Raw genomic sequence first — 21,570 nt, 5'->3', positions numbered from 1 at the left:
ACTTGAATCATCCCTTTGTCCAGTGTATCCATGCTGTATATGCTACCTGCCTGTTAGTCACTTAGTAGCCATCTTAGTTATCAGATTTGACTGTCACAGTATCAAAGTGCTTGTGTTCATGTAACTTTTATTCTATTTAGTAATAGCTACAAAGGAAAAGAGGAGTGAAGGTGGTAATTTTATTATATTTATTATTACGATTATTCTTAGTTATTTTATATGTGGGGTTTGGTATTATTTGCAGACTCAAGCATCCATGGGGGTCTTGGAACCTATCCCCCCATTGATAAGGGGGACTGCTGTACTGTCTAAAGCTCCTGGCACATGGGAAACGCTTTAGCAGCCGCCATCCTCCTGACCTAGCCCCACACTCATTAGTTATAAATCTGTTTGCACTGAAACATACAGTTCTCATGACCTTAAGGAAAGTTCCACTTAAGTAGGTACTTTGAAAAATAGGTAAAATAAGGGGAAAATTAATTTCCCTTGTACTTTTCCTGGAGTGTCTTGTTATCTTCTGTTATGCAAGACCCTTATCTGGCGGGAAACAAACTGATTTCCCCTCCTATAGAAAAAAAGAGTCATTGGAGAGGCTAATTTCCTCCAATGCTTTCTTCCCCCACTTCCTCCAGGCAACACTTTGTCGCCAGTTCTCAGTAACATTTCATTTCTATAATGCTCCTCCCAGTTCACCCCTGCACCCAGAAGAAACCTGCGACTACCGGAAATCCTGAGGGTGGGCATGAAGATGGCGGCAGCAGTTTCTTTATTTTCTTGTTCTGTTTTCTAAATTTTGCTTCTGTTTTTAAGTCGCTTTGCAGTGTGCATAGCATGTGCATTCCTTTTGAAAATGAGAAAGAACGTGAATGTGAATGTTTGTTTGTTTTTTAAGTACTGGGCCTTGTCTGGAAAAAGAACAGAGGGTGGTGATATAGTCTCATTGGACTCACAAGGACTCAGTGAGAAGCAAGCCATTGTACAACCCGCCTGAACTGTGGAAGAGGGAAGAAGAGGCACTCATTCCTCAGAGGTTCACCTGCAAGGTTCCTACAAGGTCCCTACAAGTCCCAGCCGGCCCTCAGGGACATGAGGTCCTATTCCTGCCAGGCTATCAATAAGCAAAGTAAAACCACACATGTGACCTGTGGGATGGTGTTTGGGGCAGTGGAAATTAAGCAAGGGGAGGAAGAGGAATGCGGGGGTGGGGGGAGTGCTAATCTGGAAAGGGCCACTGGGGATGTCTTGCCTGATGAGGCCCATTTGTGCCTGGATCTGGGGAAGACAAACAGCCAGGACAAAGGATGTTAGAGGTTGCTCTGGGCTTAGCGAATTCAGTTAAGACCACTGTGGCTGGAGCTGAGTGACTGCTGGCGAGAGGAGAGGAGGACAGAGGTGCCCCATCTGGCAGGACCTTCTAATAATCCACTAAGGGTGGAATGGGATGGGACATCCTGGAGAGTTTGGGGCAGTGTGACATACCTGAGGGTCACTAAGCCTGATATGTGGGGGGGGAAATGCAGAGTCAACTGGAAGCAGAAGAATGAATGAGGAAGTCTCTGCTGCAACCCAGGTGAGCAGGGCGGGGTGGTGTGGACCACAGAGGTAAGAAGCATGGTCAAAGTTTTAAGGAGAGCCACAGGATTTGCTTAGAGACGGGATCTGGGGTGCAAGAGAAAGAAAGAAGAGAACAACTCTAGGTCTGAGCATCAAGGAGGGTGGAGATGCCTAATTCCAAGAGGGAAGACTGGGAAGAACGGTAGGGGCAAGAGGCAAAATCAAAGATGCAAAGGCAGACAGAGTTTGAGTTGAACTAGCATCAGACCAACAGGTAGAGGTGATGAGGGAGCATGCCTGTGCACAAGGGGGAGGTTAAACCCAGACATGATTCTGGGAGCACTAAAGTTTACCTACGATTCCTCATTTAATATTCCCAACCAATCTATGGGGCGGGTGTGACTTTATTTCTATGCTGCAAATGACAAATCCAATACTGAGAGGGGAAGGAATTAGACCAAGTTTATACGCACAGAGAAGACTCACCCACATTCACACCTGCCTTGCTCTGATTCCATAGCCCATGTCCTAGGCCTTAAAAAATCCAGATTATAAGAGCCACATGGCTAAAAGCTCAATGACCATGGCAGCCTGTACCTTCCTTGTTCAGGAAGCTGAGCCCCACCTACTTATGAAGTCTGCAGTCTGTCCCCATGGCACCTGGCTCCAGAGTGACTGTCTAACCCATATGCATGGACTTCTGCCTGGGTTTCCTGATTTGAATACCCCTGCCATGCACCTGAAATCGGGCTGTAGACACAGCACTGCAGCCTGAATGCCCCTTCAGTCTTACCGGCTCCTTCCTTTGGACTGCACTTGTACTCCCAGAGCCTTCCTTATAGTTGGAAGGTAATCTTGAACCTGGAGATCCATGACCTTGATCTCAGATGTCCCCTCCCATTGTGCAATGTTGGTGGAATCATTTGGCTTCTAAGCCTCAGTTTCCCTGTTATAAGTTAAACTAGTTAAACCTGTTATGAGTTAAACTAGAATCTTTGAAGAGTCTGATGCTTAGGAGCTGGGGAGTCATGAGCAATCTAATTCTTCTGCCTTGTTCCTCCATTTCTAGAAATGAGAGTGACAATATTGGCCAAAAGGCATAAAGGTGCTCACCATGTGCTAATTTCCTGAATATTCATCTTAGAGAATTCCAAAAGCACACAGTAAGCTTCTACTGAAGTTGAAACCAGAACCCAAGTTCCTCAGTTCCACCTAGGGATTCCCCTTTCTGCATAGCACACCTGAAAGATGCTGGCACATTATCCTACCACCTGCCCCAACCTAGCCCACATGCCCCCCAATCCCGAAACCCTAACTGCTCACCTTGTCTTTTAGCCCTATTTTACTTGTTCAGCCCCTGCTCCCAAGAAAATCCTGTGGAGGTACCAGGAGGAAAAGGAAAGATGAAAAGAAAATCTTCATGACTTTTCCGTTTATCACTAGAAGCAGAAGTTTTGTAGTCCAAGAATTTGACCAACACAATAACGAGTGTCACCATCATGATCATTGTGGCCAAGGCTCCTAGACACTACGCAGAACCACAGCCTCACAGGGAACATGGAAGACAGTACAGATTCTAATTCCAGACCAATCCTGGCTGTACCAACTAGTAGTTAGATGACCTTGGAGGAATCACTTGATTCGAAGCCATTCCCAACTATGAGGATTTTAGAGTTGCTTCTGATTTATACAAAATGACAAGTAGATTCAGGAGGTGAAGTAATCATGTAACTGATAAATGAAAAACAGGGAGCTACCACCAAAACTGCATGAGTGACCCCAAAACCCTCCATATCGTGAAACCCAGGACACTGCAGGATTTAGGGTCAAAAACTCTGGGATTTACATCTCACTCGCTGGCTGAGAGCCCTTTGGAAAATTACTTAACCACTCTGAGCTTCTGTTTATCTCATCTGTAAATTAAGGACTCTAATCCCTGCCTCGTGAGCCATCTTGAGGCTCTGGGTAGCACATGGAAAGTCCGAGCACAGTGTGTGCACCAAGGAGACCCTGGAGAGCTCAGAGCTTCACTGTCAATGCCACCTTAGGGCCACTTCAAAATAAGCAACAGGATTACATCCAAGATAGTCCTAGCTCACAGTAGGACATCTGTGACTGTTTTATGTAATTTAAAAGCCAGGCGTCCAAAGTCATAGGGCTGATGATAAATCTGATCCAAAGAACCCCTGAGATCTTTGCCAGAATCCCCAAATCTAGGGCTCATTCAAAAGCTAGTTCGGGGCAGGGTAACATCTGAAATCAGGGACTATCATGTTCCATCCACCACCCTGCGCCTTGGCCCTCTACTCCTGCTCAATTTTCCAGTACTTCAATAAAACCACCAAGGTAGAAAATCCCTCTTCCACCAGGGCAGGGTGGGACTCCCTACCCAAAAGGCTTCTACCTCCATTTTAAAGAGTAGAAACAAAAAGCATCCTATTGACTTTGAGGCATAAAGCAAATTAATTCTCCAAGCACAACCCAGAGCACATCATGGCCCAGCAAGGACCAGCTAAGTCCAAATGGAAACCAGTGCAGCAATTCTGAAGACCTCCGATCCCCAAGGACATGGTAATGTTGCAAAGGCACCTATCAATCAAAGCAGATTCTAGAGGATCCAAGCATGTACAGGCTGCAAAAAGAATTTAAAAAACTCAAATCCACAAAGCATGAACGCAGGTTCCTGCACCTCGGGCACTTCCTGAGAAGCCACGGGCTCTTTAGAGGTCTTTTGCAGAGAGCTCCAACCCTCAGGCTTCCCTAAAAGATCCTCAGCCCCTTTCTCTGAACAATGACAACGGCCACAGGAGAACGATGTCGACAGATGAAGCCTGGTTCAGTCCTTTGTAGTTACCCTCCTGCTCTGCCTCTCCTCCTTCCTGCCCGTGTGCCAGGATGAGTCAGACACACCCACGTGGACCATATTCTGGACTTAGCTCAATGGCCCAGTTTGGTGGCTTCTGCTAAGGGCTCAGAGCCAATGTTAGACAGGCAATGTCCTCCCTGCCCCTGACTGCCAAATCTAGTGACCACCCGCCTCTGAAGCTCCGCTCTTGCCACAAAGATGAACGTACCCCCCTACTGCTCTAACAGGTACAGAGACTACAGTCCAAATGCCAAGGCCCACTCTCCTGCCTCTCCCCAGTGTCCACTCCAAGCTTAACATGAAGTAGCGGCCATGTGGGTGGGAGGCTTGGCTCCACCCCCAGCTCCAGGGACATCCTGCTGCAATGGATTCAGAGAGAGAGGGACATGTGACTTGAGATGCACAACCAAACATCAAGCCCAAGATTTTTATTCAGAGATGGGGGGAAGAGACGTTCTCTCTAAGGACAGGGGTGCTCGATAAGCCACCAAGCTGTAGACCCACTTTCCCACCTTGAGCAGAACCAGCCTGAGGTCCTGAAAATAGTGGCCATCCCTAGGCTGAACCGAAGCTGAGGTTCATCTTCTGGCATTTTAATTATGGGGAATTAACCTTTAAAAATCCATGCCAGATGCAGTTAGGATTCCTGTGATCGAGAGCATCCTGCTGGACACACCTACCATTTCTGGTTCCTCAAAGTCCTCCCTGACTGTACTTCCAGCACCATCTTTTACTCAGTCCTCCACCCAGGTGCTAGAAAGTTTAATGCCCCGTCTATTGAAGGGTAGGCCACTTTTTTCTTTTCCTATCCTGATGCTGTTTGCTTCACCTTCCTCAGTCCTCCTCACCCCAACTGCTGATAATATCATTCCTTATATTCCATTTCCTGGTTGAAACCTTCTTACTTCCTTCCCTGGCAGGAAGTCATGGCCAGCCTTCTATGGAAACCCCTGTGTTCCCTCTTTCCTGGACCGAGAGCTCCTGCAGGGCATGCATGCAATCACACTATCCTTCACTACAGAGTGTCAACAGATCCTCTTGCCTAGATCCCTGTGATGACCTGTGCAAAGGAAGCGCCCAACAGACACTTGCAGGATTGGATTTGTGGAAGCCCAGGCTGTGCCAGCTAGTTCGTGAGTGGGTGGCAATGGGCTTACAGAAGACATTTCTCTCCCTGCCCCCTAAACCTCCCTCTCCTATCCCAGTCCTCTGCAGAACTGCAGATGTGCATTTGAGAAAGGATGGAACCAAATCTACATCACAAATCTCTTAAGCATCGTATCCAAACTCAAGCAAGGCCAGCGGTCCCACCACTCACCCAGCATGGGCTGTATCACCTTTATTAAATCTCCCCCAGCTGCCTGTGCACCTCTCCCTCACTCAGCAACCCAGGCTCCAGTTGTAGCTCTGCCACCAACCTCCTCTGCATCCTTGGGCAATTCACCTGGCTCTCCTCTCACCATGGAAGCAGGCGGACTAGCCGTGTTCTAGGGCTCCACCCACTCTCCAAAGTGTTCAGAGTCCATGGAGGAGAACAGAGTTTCACCTCTTCAAACCTATCATTTGGAGAAGTTCCAGATTCTATTCCTAAATAGAAGGTAAGAGGCTTCCCATATCCAAGGCTTCCTCTATCCCTTCTTTATTTTCTGGGTTAAAAAGGACACATTTTTTCCCCAAGGAGTCTAACATGGGGCTGCCTCGGATGCAAGGAGAGGAAAGCTGAGCCGGCTCCTCTTCCTTCTTAAGACAGAGGACCTGAGATGCCAAAATTTACCAGCCGCCTCATTACACCCAAAATCTAAATCTGGAAGCTCCGAGACATGAGTGGCTGTTGTGGGAACGTGTTCGTGATGCATCTTTAAGTGAAAAATCAGGCTAGTGTGACAGCTTCCAAGATGTGATTTCAGTGCCTGGCAGAGAGTGGGTGCTCAATTAGTACTTGTTAAATGAGTGAATGAACTTCTTTAAAAACAGAATAACACAGCCTGGATTGCGGATGCTGAGAAATTAGGCTGGAAAAATAAGATACCAGAATTCTCTCATCGATTTTCTCTGAAGGGAGGATTGATAGGTGGCTTTCTACTTTCATTTTTGGTATTTTCTAAATGTTCTATGACACATGTTTATTACTTGGTTGTGAGAGAATCACTGAGTCATTTTTATAAGGAGTTCATTGTTATTGAAAATCATAATAATGACCATGCACACAAAAGAAAAAGAAAAAAAATGACTGTCACCCACACTCTATAGCTGACACACAAGACAACCTTCTTGCCTCCCACTAACTCTGTCCCTCTCTTGCAGAAAGTGTCCCCCTGTCCTCCCTTTCCTATCTTGATGTCAGGAATCTGGAGAATCAGGCTATTGCTTTCCAGTGTTAAAGCTTTGTGAGATGCAGAGCCCAGTAAAAAAGGCAGCCCCCACTGTCCCATATCATGGTTAGCCTACGAGCTATCCTTCCAAAGCCTCTGTGTTCATGTAGAAAAGTTCAGAGGTGAAAATGATCAGATTATGAGAACTGTGACCTAATCAGCCCATCCCAGTCTGAATGGACAGGTGCGTGCTAACTGCAGACAGGTGGGTGTGACTGCAGGACGTGGGTCATTGGGGGTGTGTCCTTTATATCTTGTTTGCCTCCTTCTCTCTCTCTCTCTCTCTCTCTCTCTCTCTCTTTCTCTCTCTCTCTCGGCTTCCCAGCTGCCATGATCTGAGCAGCTTCCCTCCACCATGCCCCACCCCTCCACCATCATCTCAGGCCCAGAGAAATGGAGCTGGCCAACCGTGACCTGTGGACCTCTCACACCATGAGCCAGAAAAAACGTTTCCTCCTCTAAATTGTTCTTGTTGGGTATTTCGGTTACAACAATGAAAAGCTCACACACCCCAAGACTTGGAGAAAAACAGACCCAAAGCGAGCACATCCACTTCTGGCTTCTCCCTTGCCAGAACCATCCCTTGGACCCTGGAAGAGAATCCAGTCAGGACACAGCAGAGTCTCCGTCCCACGGAACACCTGTCCCCATGTCAGTCTTGCTCACCTGCAGGTTAGGAAAGAATATGGATTCCCATGTGCTGGCACTTTTCAGGAACTGAATGTCTTATCCATACCCCACTAACACATCTTTCTCTTTCTACATCTTCCTGACTCTTTCCCCGGGTTCTAATGCAAGGCCAAAACACGTGGACCAGTACTTCTTCCCGCCTCCACTCAAGATCTGCTTGGTGCAGGTCAGCTTGAGGTGGTCCAGGGACAACACAACTCCAGACAGCAGACCCTCAGGTGAACAGGCAGGAAGGGTGTTCAGGGGGGCAGGATAAAGACAATAAGAACAGAACGCAGGTGACAAGCATCTCACTTACTAGCACCAGGTAGGGATGAAGAGTGGGAGGAGAGAAGAAGAGGGTCAGAGTCCAGTCACCTAAGAAGGTCATTGGCTATAGGTTCCTGGACCAACAAACCCAGAAGGCTAACCTGATGGTCCTTGCCGGAGGGAAGGAAATTGGAGATTCCTCACAGTAGAGAGGAACAGCTGTGCCCCAAAGCGGTCCCCTGTTTCCTCATTCCTCTGGCTCTCCATGACCCAGAACAAGCAGGCCTGTGACTCTAGGGGACACTCCCCTTGCCTCCACCCTTCCATGGGGAGCACCACCTCCAGGCGAGGACCACACACCCAGACAGGGCAACGTTCAGACAATGTCTGAGAACAATGTCATCTCACAGACTAAGCCCAGAGAGCAGAGGCCCTGCCCCCAGACGGCTCTGCCCCACCCCCGCTGCCAGGAGACCCACTGGACCACCCCTCCCAGCCTCACTTCCCCCACCTGCAGAAGGGGGATGAGCGCTGCTCCTGTTTTTCCTGGTCTCTGGGGGGATTCCGTGAGCCGCTGTTGACAAAGCGCTTTGCACAGTGGCTGCGTCTAAGAGCTCCCTCGTGGCCAGGATTATCAGTACTTTTCTTAACTTCTCCAGGTTTTCTTTTTTCCAAATTTATTTAGTATATATTTTTTTATATCGACAAATAAAATCACATGTACTTACATACAACACAGTGTTCTGAAGTCTACCTTCATTGTGGGATAGTTAAATCAAGTTAATTAACATAAGAATTGCTTCATAGAGTTATTTTGCAGGAGGACACCCAAGACCCACTCTCAGCATTTTTCAATAGTACAATGTATGGTTATCAACCACCGTCGTCCTGCTGGGTAATGCATCACTGGAACTGATGCCTCCCATCTAGCTGGGATTTTGTATCCTTTGGCCAACAACTTCCAACACACGCACGTACACACACACACACACACACACACACGTTCTCTGCCTCAACTTCTCTGCTTTCTTCCTATCCTAAACCTCCCTCCCCCATCCCTGTCTTGATCAGCCAAATGCAAGTTCCTCAGGGCCACCTTTCCCTGCCAGAAACAAGACAAAAAGAGGGATAGGGTCAAGTCACCTGAGAAGGTCATTGGTTAGAAAGAAGGGACAGGAGCACCAGACAGGCCCCAGTTTCAGTACCTCTCCACGTCTCAGTGTCCTGTCCTGTACCCAGGCAACAATAAGACCAGTACCCACCTCCAGGCCTGATGGTGAGGATTAAAGGAGGTGACACATGTGCAGGCACTACACAGGGCCTGCCTATAGTGAGCGCTTGATACATTGTAGCTGTCATTCTCCCCTGTCCCCATCATTCTAAATTAGGTCTCCGTAATTCTCAGTACTTCTCCCTCACAACACTCGTCGTAATGTGTAATTATATACTTGTGTTGTCTGTTTGCCTTTCCACCCAAGCCTAAATTCTATGACGGATGAACCAAATGTCTCTCATGAATGTGGCTGTATTCCCAGAACCTGGTCCTGGGCCTGGATATAGTAGGTGTTTAATAAATATCTGTTGGGTGAATCAATGAATGAAAAAATGAATAGAATATTAGCGTTGGCACGGAGGACAGCCGAGGTCCCTTCCAGCTCTGAGAGGCTCCAACTATTCTCTGTTTCTGACAGCTTTGGAAGAAAAGCTTAAAATGAACCCCAGAGAAGCTGTTTTGCCGATCCCCGGGGGAAGCCCCAGGATGGCGGCAGCTGACAGGCTTCTCGACACTCAAGTTGTGCCGAGATTTACTCTGATGTTTTTTTTTAAACCTGAGAAGGGAGTCTACTGAATTTCCAGGATGCGATCAACCTCTTCTCCCACTAAACAACGCACTGAAGTGGCAGAGGGACCCAGGCCAGGTGCACAGTAGCAGTAATGAAGAGTTGGTCCAGAGCAACAGGTGGCCACGACAGACCACGGCCTCCCCACTTCCACCCCACCAAGGAGAGAGGACTTCACAAGTACTGGAACCACAGGGCTGGGGTTGGCCCTAGATTGCACCACCTCACCCAGCCATAGAAAGTGCCTGCTTCTATACAGATTCCTAGGTCCCTCCCCAGAACTCCTTAGTCAGATCTGCAGGTTGAGGTCTGGGGAGATGCATTTATCAAAGCTCCAGAGACATCCATGCATACCAAAGTCTGAAACCTGTTACTCCAATAAGGAGAAAAATAGATGGATATAAATGTCGCCCCATTGGATATGGGGTGTGCCAAATCAATCACCTTCACACATTTTACGTCACTCTGGCCAGCACCTCCTGCCCCAGGCTTTAGAGAAAAGGCTCTTCTAAACCACTGATTTGCAAACCTGGAGAGCTTTAAATATATGGATACTCTGGTCTTTCCCCTAAGACTTCTAATTTAACTAGTATGAAGTGCAACTTGCATTCAGAATTTTGCAGCAAAGTATGAGAACTACAACTCTAACTTACTCTTATCATTCACCTCCAATCACTACAAACACCCCAGTACAACCTTCTCCCCACCAGAGCCTCGCCTCAGCAGCCATGGGCTCAGAAGTGGGGCTCACATTGCAAGACTCTGAGATTTCTGGAGCCCAGGATCTGGCCAGAGGGTTCATCCTAATGTTCCCCAATTTGCTAAGCCAGGATCCATGTCCTTGGTGAGTAAAAGACAACAAAACACAACTGTAAAGAAGTCTCAAAGTCATCTTTATCAAAGTGTTATCCCAACTCCACCACTTACCAACTCTGCAACCTCAAGCAAGGAAGTGAACCTCCCCAAGCCATATTTTCCTCGTCTATAAAATGGGACTAGCATTATCTAATACTCACCCACTGAGTCCTCCCAACCCTATGTAAAAAGCACTTGATTTTCCTATTGCTGGTACAGAGCAAAAGCTCCATCTAAACATCAGATGGTTCTTTTTGTTGCTGTAAGTTGCAGCATTGATATTGGGTTTTCAGTTAAAGGGGCTTGCACCCCTCAGTGGCTATTCTGCCAACCTCAGGTCATTTCAATTCCAGCGTTCCTTCTGTTGCCAAGCCTTGCCAACTCTGTGACTGTGAACTTGCTACTTCTCTGCACCTCCATTTTCCTGTCTCCAAAGTAGGATTGTAGAAGGACCCACCTCCACACCTACGGAAAGAACCAACGAGCTCACACTTGTAGAGTGCTGAGCACACAGCCTGATATAGTTGCTCCACAAACAGAAGGTAGTAGGAAAAGAGGAGAATTTAGTGCGGAACCTAAGTTCCTCCCCTTAAATTGAGATTCCACCCTAACCATCTCCATCCACCTGGGTAGCCCAGGGGTAGAGAAGATGCCTCCCAAAGGCTCCTGGGAAGTTGACGGTTGTGAATTGGGAGCCAGGGAAAGCACAGCCCCAGCTCCCCTCCGCCCCTCTGGGGTGATCCTGAAGAATGCTGACTCCAGCTGGGGGCCCCTCTCACTGCTCCCCATCCGCCTCACTCCATTTAGCTCTGGCAATCCAATTCCCTTTCCTCCACCCGGAAATCAATGTTTAATTAACACATTATTGGAAAAATAAACACAGTCTTCAATGGGACTGCAATGGAGCTAATGCAGCTCAGCTTGGGGGCTTCAGACCAGTCCCCCCCCACTATCAGAAAAACATTCTTCTGTTCCCTACATCTCAACCAAGAAAAAGTTCCTCCTACTCCCTGGAGCCCTCCAGCCTGGGAGATCCCAGCTGCTTGCCTCTGACGGTGCTCTCTTCCTGTCTCCAGGCAGCAGACTCCCATCCTGCTTTGCCCTTTACCCTAGGATGCAGGGGTATTAAGGATGGATTTATTGTTGGTGCATTTACTTCTGCTGCATGGGAAAAGAGGTAACTCCTGGACACCCCATCGGTGAGGGTATGGATGGTCCCATTTCCTCCTTCCCTCCAGACAAGAATCAATGTTCATCTAAATTTGAAATCAGCAGCTATCTTTCCCTGACTGGCAGATGAGACCAAAGGGGATTCAAGGATGACTAACTAGGATGATGACCACCCCGCAAAGCCCTGTCCAGCCCTCAGCCCTCAGGAGCTGACCTGAAAACCTTTCTCAGGGTCTTCTTCTGGCCTCATCTAGATGCTCCACCTCGTGCCCACTCTTCTCAGACTCAGTAAAAGGTTTCTGGGTTCAGGCCCAAGCCTGGATCTCAGGTGATCCTAAACATACCATTTATCCCCTCTGACCACCAACTTCCTGATCAAATGAGGATGCTGCCAATCTAAACGAAACAGCAGCGCTCAAAGCTCTGCTAATAGCAGGTGCTAGATAATTACATTGCAAGGATTACAGAGCTGGAAACCTACCAAGACCCAGGACCACAGAGCAAAAGAGGACTAGGGTTTCAGGTTCCCTACTTTCTGGTCACCCATAACCATGCAAGATTATCTGAACCCTCTCCTTAGACAAGGTGCCTGAAATAAGAAAGAAGGTAACTGAGACATCAGAAAACATATTTCCAAAGTGTCACCAAAAAATGGCAATTAGCCAGTACCACTGCTAGGACAGCACACTTGCCCCCTTGCCCTGCCACCACCAAAAGCCTGAACTGCTTTGGACAAGCAGCAGCATCCTCAGCAAGCCCCAGAGTGGTGAGTCTGACTGCCTGGCCCAGGGGCCAACTCTCAGAATCAAGTTCCCAGACCAGGGCCAGCAAAGGACAGATCCATGGTGCAGGGGTGGCACAGTAGCTAAGGCTAGAGGCTTCAAAGGCAAGCCTGCTGCTTCCAACCAGAGTGACCATGGACATGTCACCTGACCTCTTTGGACCTTAGTTACTTTCCTTGTAAGACAGAACTGATCAAAGTACCACTCTCATAGGGTTACTAAAGGATTAAGGAGGATAATGCAAATCAAGTGCTGAGCATTATACCTGGTACAAGGGCAGGACCCAAATGTCAGCTAGCTGCATTAGCTAGAGGAAGAGTGGTTAGGACAGCAGTAAGAGTCTTGGTGGGTAGTAGGTATAGTTACAAGACCCAGGTCTCAATCTTTCAGAAATTGAGGAGAAGCAGAAGTCTTGCTGGTGCAAGGCTCCACTCCCCGCCCCTTCTTTGCCTTGAAATTTTATTTCCCTCTCTAGCATTCCACCTTCCTTGCTCCGTCCCATTAAGAGAAAGTGGGTGATGTCATCTCAAAGAAGGATGGCCATATATTTTATCATCCAAACCAGGACACCGCTGAGAGTTAATAATTACACTAGGACATAGGCTTAAGCAGGAACTGTCTGCAAACCAGGGCATCTTGTTATGCCATCCCAAGGTCACACAGAACCCCCTCCACATCCTGCTTCAGGTTCCTGGCAAAAGGTAAGACTAGTCTGGTTCTCAGACTCCACCATTTCCTAGCCTCCCTTCTTACCCCAGCCCCCCAAAACATACTGGCACTTGACTAGAGTGTCTTGACCTCCATTCAAGGTCAAGGTCAACCCTAGGGGGGGACTGAAAAGACTCTTAGGTCTTCACCCACACTTCATAGCATTTTTCCCTCCAATCAGCCTCTGAAAACGGAAATGAAATGCTCTGGGTCCGGTATCTGGCCCACACCTCCCTTCTTGAGAAACAAGAACTAAGCCAGGCTGGGAGAGCACAGGGGCCTGGAAGCCCTCGGGATCCAGATGCCAGCTGCTTGGGTCTCCAAATGTAGCCCCTGCCACATCTGACAGTGCCCTTGATAGCAGGGTTAGAGGGGTTGAGAACCACACGCACTGGGATTTCTTCTTCCAACACCTTCAGAGGATGACCTTGACCAACACTCATTGACTGATAACCTTGAGATGGAGCCCTCCAGGACACTTCCAGCCATAAAACCCTGAAATTAATGTCTTCTTCCAGAATCCCTTCAGCTCTGCTGGAGTCACCTCTGCTCTCCTCAGGGGCACACCTACCTGCCCACCTCCCTAAGACCTCCACGCCTCTGACCAAGGAAGCAGAAGAACCAACAGCACCTCGTCAGCCAGGAAACCTGGAGTCCAGCCTCCTCTGTGCCTCAGACGTCACCTCTGACTTCCCACAAACCATGTCATCCCCTGGGCCTCAGTTTTCTGAGTGAGATGATGGCTCACCCCTCTTTGCCTCTAACAGGGTAACATAAGGGTCATAAGCTTGGGCTCTGAAATAAGACACATCTGAGTTCAAGTCCTTGATCTTCATTTTATCAGGTTACTTTATCTGAGTCTCAGTCTCCTATCAACAAAGCAGGTAATATGGCTGTACCGCATTGAGTTGCTTGGGAAATTAAACAAGACAGAGCACGTGAAAGAAACTTGGTGCTGGAGTCGGTATGTGGTAAGTACCCATGTTACCACCATTTCTATACTGTGACAATGGTAATGATGATTACTAATAGCAAAGGGACTGTGAAGGAGCCAGAGTGACCCTGAACTAGGTACAGAGAAGACCTTCCTATTTGAATTCCAAGTTCAGCACTTTGCAGTTCCTCCAACACATCTGGACTTGCAGGCAGAGCTAAGACAGTCCAAAGCAATGCTCAGCTATCCCTGAAGACAGGTCCCAAGGTGCTACAGAAGGAAGAACTCCAACACCAAATCCATGTGGTTCTTGCCTCCAATTAGCAAATATTTGTTGAGCAACTACTATGTGCCAAGAAATGTCCTTGGCACTGGGGACACTGTAATGAATAAAAACAAATCCTTGATCTCATGGAGCTTGCATTCCAGAGTTGGAAGAGATGAGCTCTATAGATACATAATATAATATTCAGTAGTGATTACCAATAAAAGTAAGGATAGAATAATGGGCAGGACAGCAGCCAGAGGACCAGGGACTCTTTCAGAGAGCAGGTCAGAAAAGGCCTCTTTGAGGAGGTGTCATTGGGGCTGTGACCTACAAGAAGGGGGCTGAGAGCTGGCCTCATGCATAGCCCATGCCCCATGCCCAGCAGAGCCACCTGTGGCTGGCCCTGCCACACAGCTGCACTCACTGTATCTGCAGAGCAGCCAGAGCTGGCCCTCAAGGGTCAGAGCTGCAGTGCGACCATTCTTCCCCAGCTGGTACATACTTTGGGGACACAGGGCTGGACCACCATAGGAACAGACGCAACCAGCTGGTGTATTTCTAGGCAAAGAGCTATGGCCAGGATGTTTGCCCTTTTGCAAATCTCCCACCCACATTGGAGGGTCGTGTAAGGAGAATAGGTCCAGGGGGTCCCGAGAGCAAGCCCTTCTCTGATTTGGGCACAATTCACCTCTGAGGCATCCAACTCCCCATTTCTCCCCTTTCTCTGGCAATGACGTAACCCTTTCTCCCCAACTCCTCAAGGTCAGCCCCAGGAAGGGAGAAGAATGACAGAAAGGTGAGATAATCAACATTTTACTCTGAAATATATATATTTTTTTTCTTTAAAGCAAAATGTTTTCCAATTTCACTCACAATTGCTAATAAAGAGGGACAGAGTGCTAGCTGAAGGAGAAGAGAAAAATGGCGTCTGTAGTTAAGGCAGCCAGAGCCCCGGAGAACCGGGGCTGGAGCTGCTCTCAAGGCCAAGGGCAATCGGCTCCTTCAGGCTGCAGCCTCCAGGGCCATGCTGCCCAAGAGAGCTGGCCCGGGAGAGGAGGCTGTCCTCAGAGCTCAGTCCAGAGCTCTGGCAAGGGGCAGGGAAAACCCTCAGCCTCACCCACCTTGTCCCTTCTCCCCCTTCAGTCTGCATCCGCCCACCCATCATCCATGAGCTCACCCGCCCACGGACTTGCTTGGTGGACGTGGGGATCTCATTTGAGGCTTCCTGCTGGAGACAACAGCAGTCTCTCCCCCTCTACCTTCTTCTCAACTGCTTTGAAGACTTCATTCTCCTGTCCCTCCGCTACACACCCCTGCGTTCTGCCCGTCTCCCCTGATGGCCAGCACACCTCTCCAGAGCCACTCTTACATACACATCCAACACTTAACAGCCACACGGCACAAAAAGACAGGCAGCCTACTGCCCGAACCACACAGCGGGTTGGCAAAACCGTGGAGTCCGATTGGAGGCACACCACTGTTTAATAACACACAGATCCCCTTCCAGCCCCCACCCGAAAGGCAGCAGGAAGGCCAACCAAAAATGTCAAGACCCGGCATCATCCGTAGAGCAGAGAGCTGGGTAGGACAAAGACATCACTCCATCCTCCCAAAGAACCACGACGAGTTGCTGGGCGATTCTGCAGTGCCCTCTGTTTTGACACAGCCCACTGATCAGGGCTGCGTGTGGTGGGGGTGTGAGAGCGAGTACCCATGTGCATGGGGAGGGGGCTGTGTCTACTCTCCAGGCATCAAACCTCCCCAGAGGTAACCCAGTCCCGATGCTGCCTTCCCCTGTAACCTTCCTCCAATGTGCCGCAAACATAGATTTCATGGATGGTTAAATTGGATCATTATCACCGGGTGCTTATTTGGCCAAATTAAAAAAAAAAAAATCATTAATGTCATCTACCCCCATTCCAATCCCCTCCTCATGAGGCCCCCTCCCCCAAAGACTCTCTAACATGCTAATCCTATGAAACTGCGACACACCACAGCTTTCGGGAAAGAATAATGGCGAGAGGAAAGAAGAGAGCGGTTGCAGGAGAAGATGAAGCCCTAACATTACAGCATTCCCCCCTGTGAAGGAGGGGGAAAGGCATCATGGTGGACGTAGAGGTGGGGAAAGGGGTAAAGGGGAACAAAACCAAACAAAATCAAGCCCTTGGTCGGCCGCGTATGTAAGAGTGTGTGTGTGCAAGCGCGTGTGCCAGTGCGTGTGTGGATGTGCCGACTTAGCCCTCCTATCAGAAGGCTGCATCCGTGTGGCATGTAGGAAAGGCCATCGCACCACTGTTGTGTTGCAAAAAAAAAAAAAAAAAGAGCCGCAGAGCCATCAGAATCAGAATTTTTCTCATGGAGACAGAAAGGGCTGGAGAAAAGGGGGAGGGGGTGTATAGGATGGGGGGACAGTGTGTGGAGATAGGAGGCAAGATCATGGCAGAATTGGGGGAGGATGGAGGATGGAGGGGGAAATCGGTGGTGCGGTGAAAAAAATTGCACACACACAGAGACACAAATACACACAATACCCAAACACCAACCCCACTGCTGCACTGTTCATCCAAGACTGACAACCTGTCCCCCATCTCTCCGCTGCCTCTTGTGCCCCCAAAGCTGATGCCGATGGATTTCTGTATCTCACTTTTGCAGCAGTGGGCTAATTACAACCAAGCCCCCTCACCAAATTACCTCCTCCCTTCCCTCTCCTTTTTTCCCCTCTAAAAGGCCAATTGAGGAATAATGTGTTTTTAGAGATAATGGATTTCTTTCTTTTTTTTTTTTTCCCAAGAAGCGAGAGAAACAGGGGATGCAGGACAGAAATTCTGCAAACCGGTGACTTCCGACCTCACCTCCATGTCCCCCCAGGTTCCCGTTCACTGGAGCATCTCATCTACCGTTCTCCGACCATTCCCTTGTCCCCCACCACCCAAAAGAAAAGACCTTCCTACCATGCACATCGACAAACACACCAACCGCCACCCAATCTCAGTAGCCGATCTCAAAACCCCAAGCATCAATCCACCTCGATACATCCTTTCCCTTATATAAGCAGCAAATCACCAACATAGTCAGTAGAAACGCAGCATTAAAAAGAAATCAACAGAAACGGAGGCCAGACCCCCATCAAACCCCCAATAATTAATAATAGGGAGCTACCAGAGAAGCAAAGACGTAGTTGTCTCTCAAAATCTAGAATCCCTTTGATTTCTGGCTTCCCCTTCTTAAGAAGCAATTTTCTTACATTATAATTTCACTAGAAAGGGCTGGAAAGCTCCAGAAAAGGGCATTCGCACAGTCCGGTTGTTTAAAAGAAAAAAAATTAACCCAGCCCTGTTGCTCACTTTAATAGCGAACTTCCAGCGTCCAGCTTTCCCCCTCTTCCAGCAGGAAGACTGGCTCGCAGGTTGAGCCCAGGGCTGCAGAAAATGGGCCAAGAGCCCTTACTACACTCCCCATCAACAACAAAAAGAACAAACAATAGGAATATCTCTGCACGACTAGCACCCATCTGAAATATCGTTCACCCCGATAGGACTTAGGCAGATTAAGTCTGAAGATTAAAAAAAAAAAAAATACCAGCTTTGCCTCGTCTCTCTCCCCACCATCCTTCCGACACGTACCCAGTAGCCCTTAGGTAAACTTGCCCATCATAACCAGCGGGACCATTGTAACTTGAAAGGCGATGCAGAAGCCCTTGAACGAGGAAGGGAGGCTCTATCCAGAAGAGCAAATTGAGAAAGGCCAGTTCTTCAGGCTCCATAGACTAACCTCCAGGTGCCCCCAGATAGACTATCCCAGGAACCAAGTCACCCAGCGCGCTGGGAGTTCAAATTTCCATTGGAGCCTTCATCACAAAGGCAAATGGTCATCTGACCCCCGAAACTACACCGTCCTCCAGGTGTGAGAAGGAGTGCCCCTCGCCCTCCCAGAGCCATCCTCAGGACCCAGGTCAGAGAAAGAATTCAGAATGTTGGGGTGGCTTTTGGTGGCAAAAGAAACACTATCTCCCCAAAGCGGGAATTAACCGGAGGAAGCGGGGAGAAGACAGCTCCTGCTCTACCAGCTATCTTATTTGATCCGAGTGGTTAGCTCTCAATGATCTCTGACCTTTGCATTTAAAAAATAAATAAAAATAAAGATCAGGGAAGAGGAAACCTACTTTACTAAACCCAAATAATGGTTCGCAAAAGAATACATAATTTTCTTCATTGCATGATGATATTTCTGCATCCAAATCAAAAGAGGTAGGCATTTAATGGAGGAAGGGAGAAATTTATTTTATTTTTTTTAACAAGTAATCACAGGGCAAGTCACCTGCAAAGCAGCCGAGCCCATAGGTTGGTATTACATCACTGGCCTGGGAAGGGATGGGGGCTGGGGGACAAATTTTTTCTTTTTTCCCTTGTCATCAGGATGATGTTTCTAAAGCAGTTAAGTTTTGTGGTTAAAAAAGAAAGAGGGAAAGAGCCGAAACTCTGGGAACAGCACAAAGCCTTGAAATAACAATACATCGAACCAGTCTTTAAGGTCACTGAGAGCTTGCAAAACCCACAGTGCTTACACATAGTGGAAGTTTTCAGGCAAGGCTGCTACTAAATCATTAATATAAACAAATGGAAGGCAGAGGAGGAAGATTCCCTTGTAAGCGATCCAAACAGGAGCGCACACCACTCACACACTTCCTTTTCACCTTCCCCAAGTGTGCCCACTGTCACAACAAGATAGCAGGAGTCCAACCTGAATTCTCAGACTCAAGAACAACCTCCTCACACACCCTCCCCCCCCCCAAAAAAAAAATCAAACCCAACACATACTCAACATACATACCTCCATTCCTCAACAGCTAGGGAAATCCCTGTCTCAATTTTATTTTGTCTTCTGGTGATCCCAGAGTGTCCCTTCTCTTTCTCATTTTGACTAGCCCCTTCCCCAGGAAGGGGAGAGGGAAGAGGGGGTGGGAAGCAAGTGGCTTGGAAATGTCAAAAAAGTATCTACCCAAAATGAAGTGACCAGCACACATCATTTTAAGACCGACAATCTGAGCAAATATTTGGAGAATGACTCGAAAAAGAAAAAAAAGAAAGACGAAGCTATTAAATCTCAAACATTCTCTGACTTTTCCAACATCTGAAGCAAAAGGACCCAACTTCCAGGAGAAACTGATGGAAAAGAAAAGGAGTCGAAAAGCCATTCTCGTGGTCAGCCTCTCGAATCCAGCATTCAAAAAAAAAAAAAAAAAAAAATCTAGGTTGGTCGCTCCCAGCTGAAAACTTCTACCCTCTCAGGAGCAAGAGCAACCTCTTCCCAGAACAGACAGAACCCGGAGTTGTTTCTCATCCTGCCTGCCTGTCTTTCTCCCCCAAAATCTTACCTTTCCAGTTGAACAGAAGAGTTGGGATCTGTCTGTTTGTTTGATGTTTAATCAACTGAGTTTTCTGGGTGTTTCCTCTTTGGGAAGGTTCAAATTCCAGAATCTTTCTCCTTTTCTTTTTTTCTCTCTCTTTCTCTGGGAGGGAGTGGCGGGGAAGAAGGGAGGGGGTATTGGAGGTGCGAAAAGCAGGTCCCTGGTGGCTCCAGATGCCAGCGGCTGCGAGAGGGGAGGACACGCTGTCTCTCCCTCTCAGTGAGTTGCATGCAAGAGGAGATGTGTAGGGCTGAGCTCTGAGCCTGAGACTGCCGGAGGAGCCCAGGAATTTCATGCACTCCAGAGCTGGCCCCTCCCTCTCCCACACAGACCCCGGCATTTAAAGAGACAGCCAGGCTGCCTGGCTCAGGGCTTCATCTCTTTCCCTGGCTGTTTTGCAAACAGCTGAGAAGATATCATCAAGGAGGGGCCCTCTGCAGCCCCTAATGACTAAGAGGTGGTATGTGAGCTCACTTCTCCCCTCACCCCAGCCTGAGAGGAGAGTTCTCCTCCAGAACTGGAGCAGGAATTCAAATGAAGACAAAATCCTCATTTACAGCTTCCAGCAGACTAAACCAATTCCCCAGCGTTAATAAGGATGCACGTGTATCACCGCAGACAGATGGGATGGAGAGGACTCTAACCTACAAATGTGCCTCAGTTTCCCTGAGTAGTCACTCCTGTTTGCAAAATCAGGGCAATTCTTGAAGATCTGGTGGAAGTCAAGGCTATAACTAGGACACAAATTCATTCCTTCAACAAGCACTTTGAATGCTAGTTCAGAATGAGGCACAGGTCAAGAGACTAGAGACACAGAAGTGAAAGTGACAAATGAGTCTTTCCCTCCAAGGATCCCTAGCAGGAAAGACAAACCTAGGGCTAGCCAACCTTATCCTAAAGGGGCTACAAGCTAAGAGAGACAGGCAAAGATCGAGTGCTTTGGTGACTCCCTCTGGTTTGCACCAAGAGCTTAGAGCCTAAGTATTTCCACTGTATTCTCAAATCCATCACCAGCCTTGATGAGCTAGTCTGTATTTGCAGCAGTATTTTCCCAGTCAAGCCTAAATAAGGGTTGACAGTCGGTGGCATCAAAGGCAAAGGTTTTGTTCAGTATCAGACAGTGGTTCAGGATCAGTCCCAACTCACTTTCTTCTCCTGCCTCCCCTTTCTAAGAGCCACACTGGTATGTCCTTCCTGCAGCCAGCACCAATGGCAAGAATGGTGCTGAAAGTTGTTGAGCCCTTAACATAGGCCAGTGCATGGGTCATCTAGTTTGGTCCACTGAGGCTGGAGCTAGTTGAGGTCTACTTTACAGCTGAGTAAATTGAAGTTAAGCTTCACAGAGGTTCCCTGAGGTCACACAGCTGGAAATTGCTAAGAATGAAACTGAACTCGGGTCATCCCAACTCCAGAGCCTGCTAGCTTAGCCACAGTTCTACTTTGCCTCCCATTCAGGATAGTAGCTCTTGCATTTCTGCTCTTCACTGGACATTCTCCCAGCATCCTAGCACTTCTCCAGCCCAGCAAACTTTAATAGTACAGACATAATGTTCACAGGACACCCCATGAGTCTACTCAAGTTCCAGCCCCAAGGAGTCCACAATGGAGAAGCAAGGACATATTACAGTCAAGAAAGCAACGCAAAGGAAGTTCTCTGGGATTGTCAATTAGCAAGTGACTATTTTGGTCTAGAGATGGGTATCTCAAGGCAAGCTTGTTGGACTAGTGGCAATTTGGTCTGGTCCTAGATGGACCAGTGGCAATTTGGTCTGGTCAAGCAATTCTAGTATTACTAGTCCACTTTTCAGTCTATTTTACCTTTCAGATCATAATCTCATTTTCTTGTGTCTGCTTTCCGCGCCCCCCCCCCCCCC

At 48.1% G+C, this 21,570-nt stretch overlaps 1 protein-coding gene across 36 annotated transcripts in view; it reads right to left on the bottom strand.

Annotated features, from left to right (window-relative positions):
- Positions 1-19,980, bottom strand: part of Nrxn3 (neurexin 3) — a 1,555,288-nt gene extending 1,535,308 nt beyond the window's left edge. For 19 of the 36 annotated variants that reach the window (XM_048799090.1, XM_048799095.1, XM_048799077.1 and 16 more), the window contains exon 1: positions 19,664-19,979. The gene's annotated coding sequence lies outside the window, so the exon portion shown is untranslated. Of the gene's footprint in view, positions 1-19,663 lie in introns of all 36 variants that reach the window. The other 17 variants (XM_048799092.1, XM_048799093.1, XM_048799097.1 and 14 more) reach the window with 2 other exon arrangements.
- Between the last annotated feature and the right edge of the window lie 1,590 nt (positions 19,981-21,570).

This window comes from Marmota marmota, unplaced genomic scaffold (assembly GCF_001458135.2).
Source record: "Marmota marmota marmota unplaced genomic scaffold, marMar, whole genome shotgun sequence".
Lineage (NCBI taxonomy): Eukaryota > Metazoa > Chordata > Mammalia > Rodentia > Sciuridae > Marmota > Marmota marmota.
This window is presented reverse-complemented; position numbering and strand designations above follow the sequence as displayed.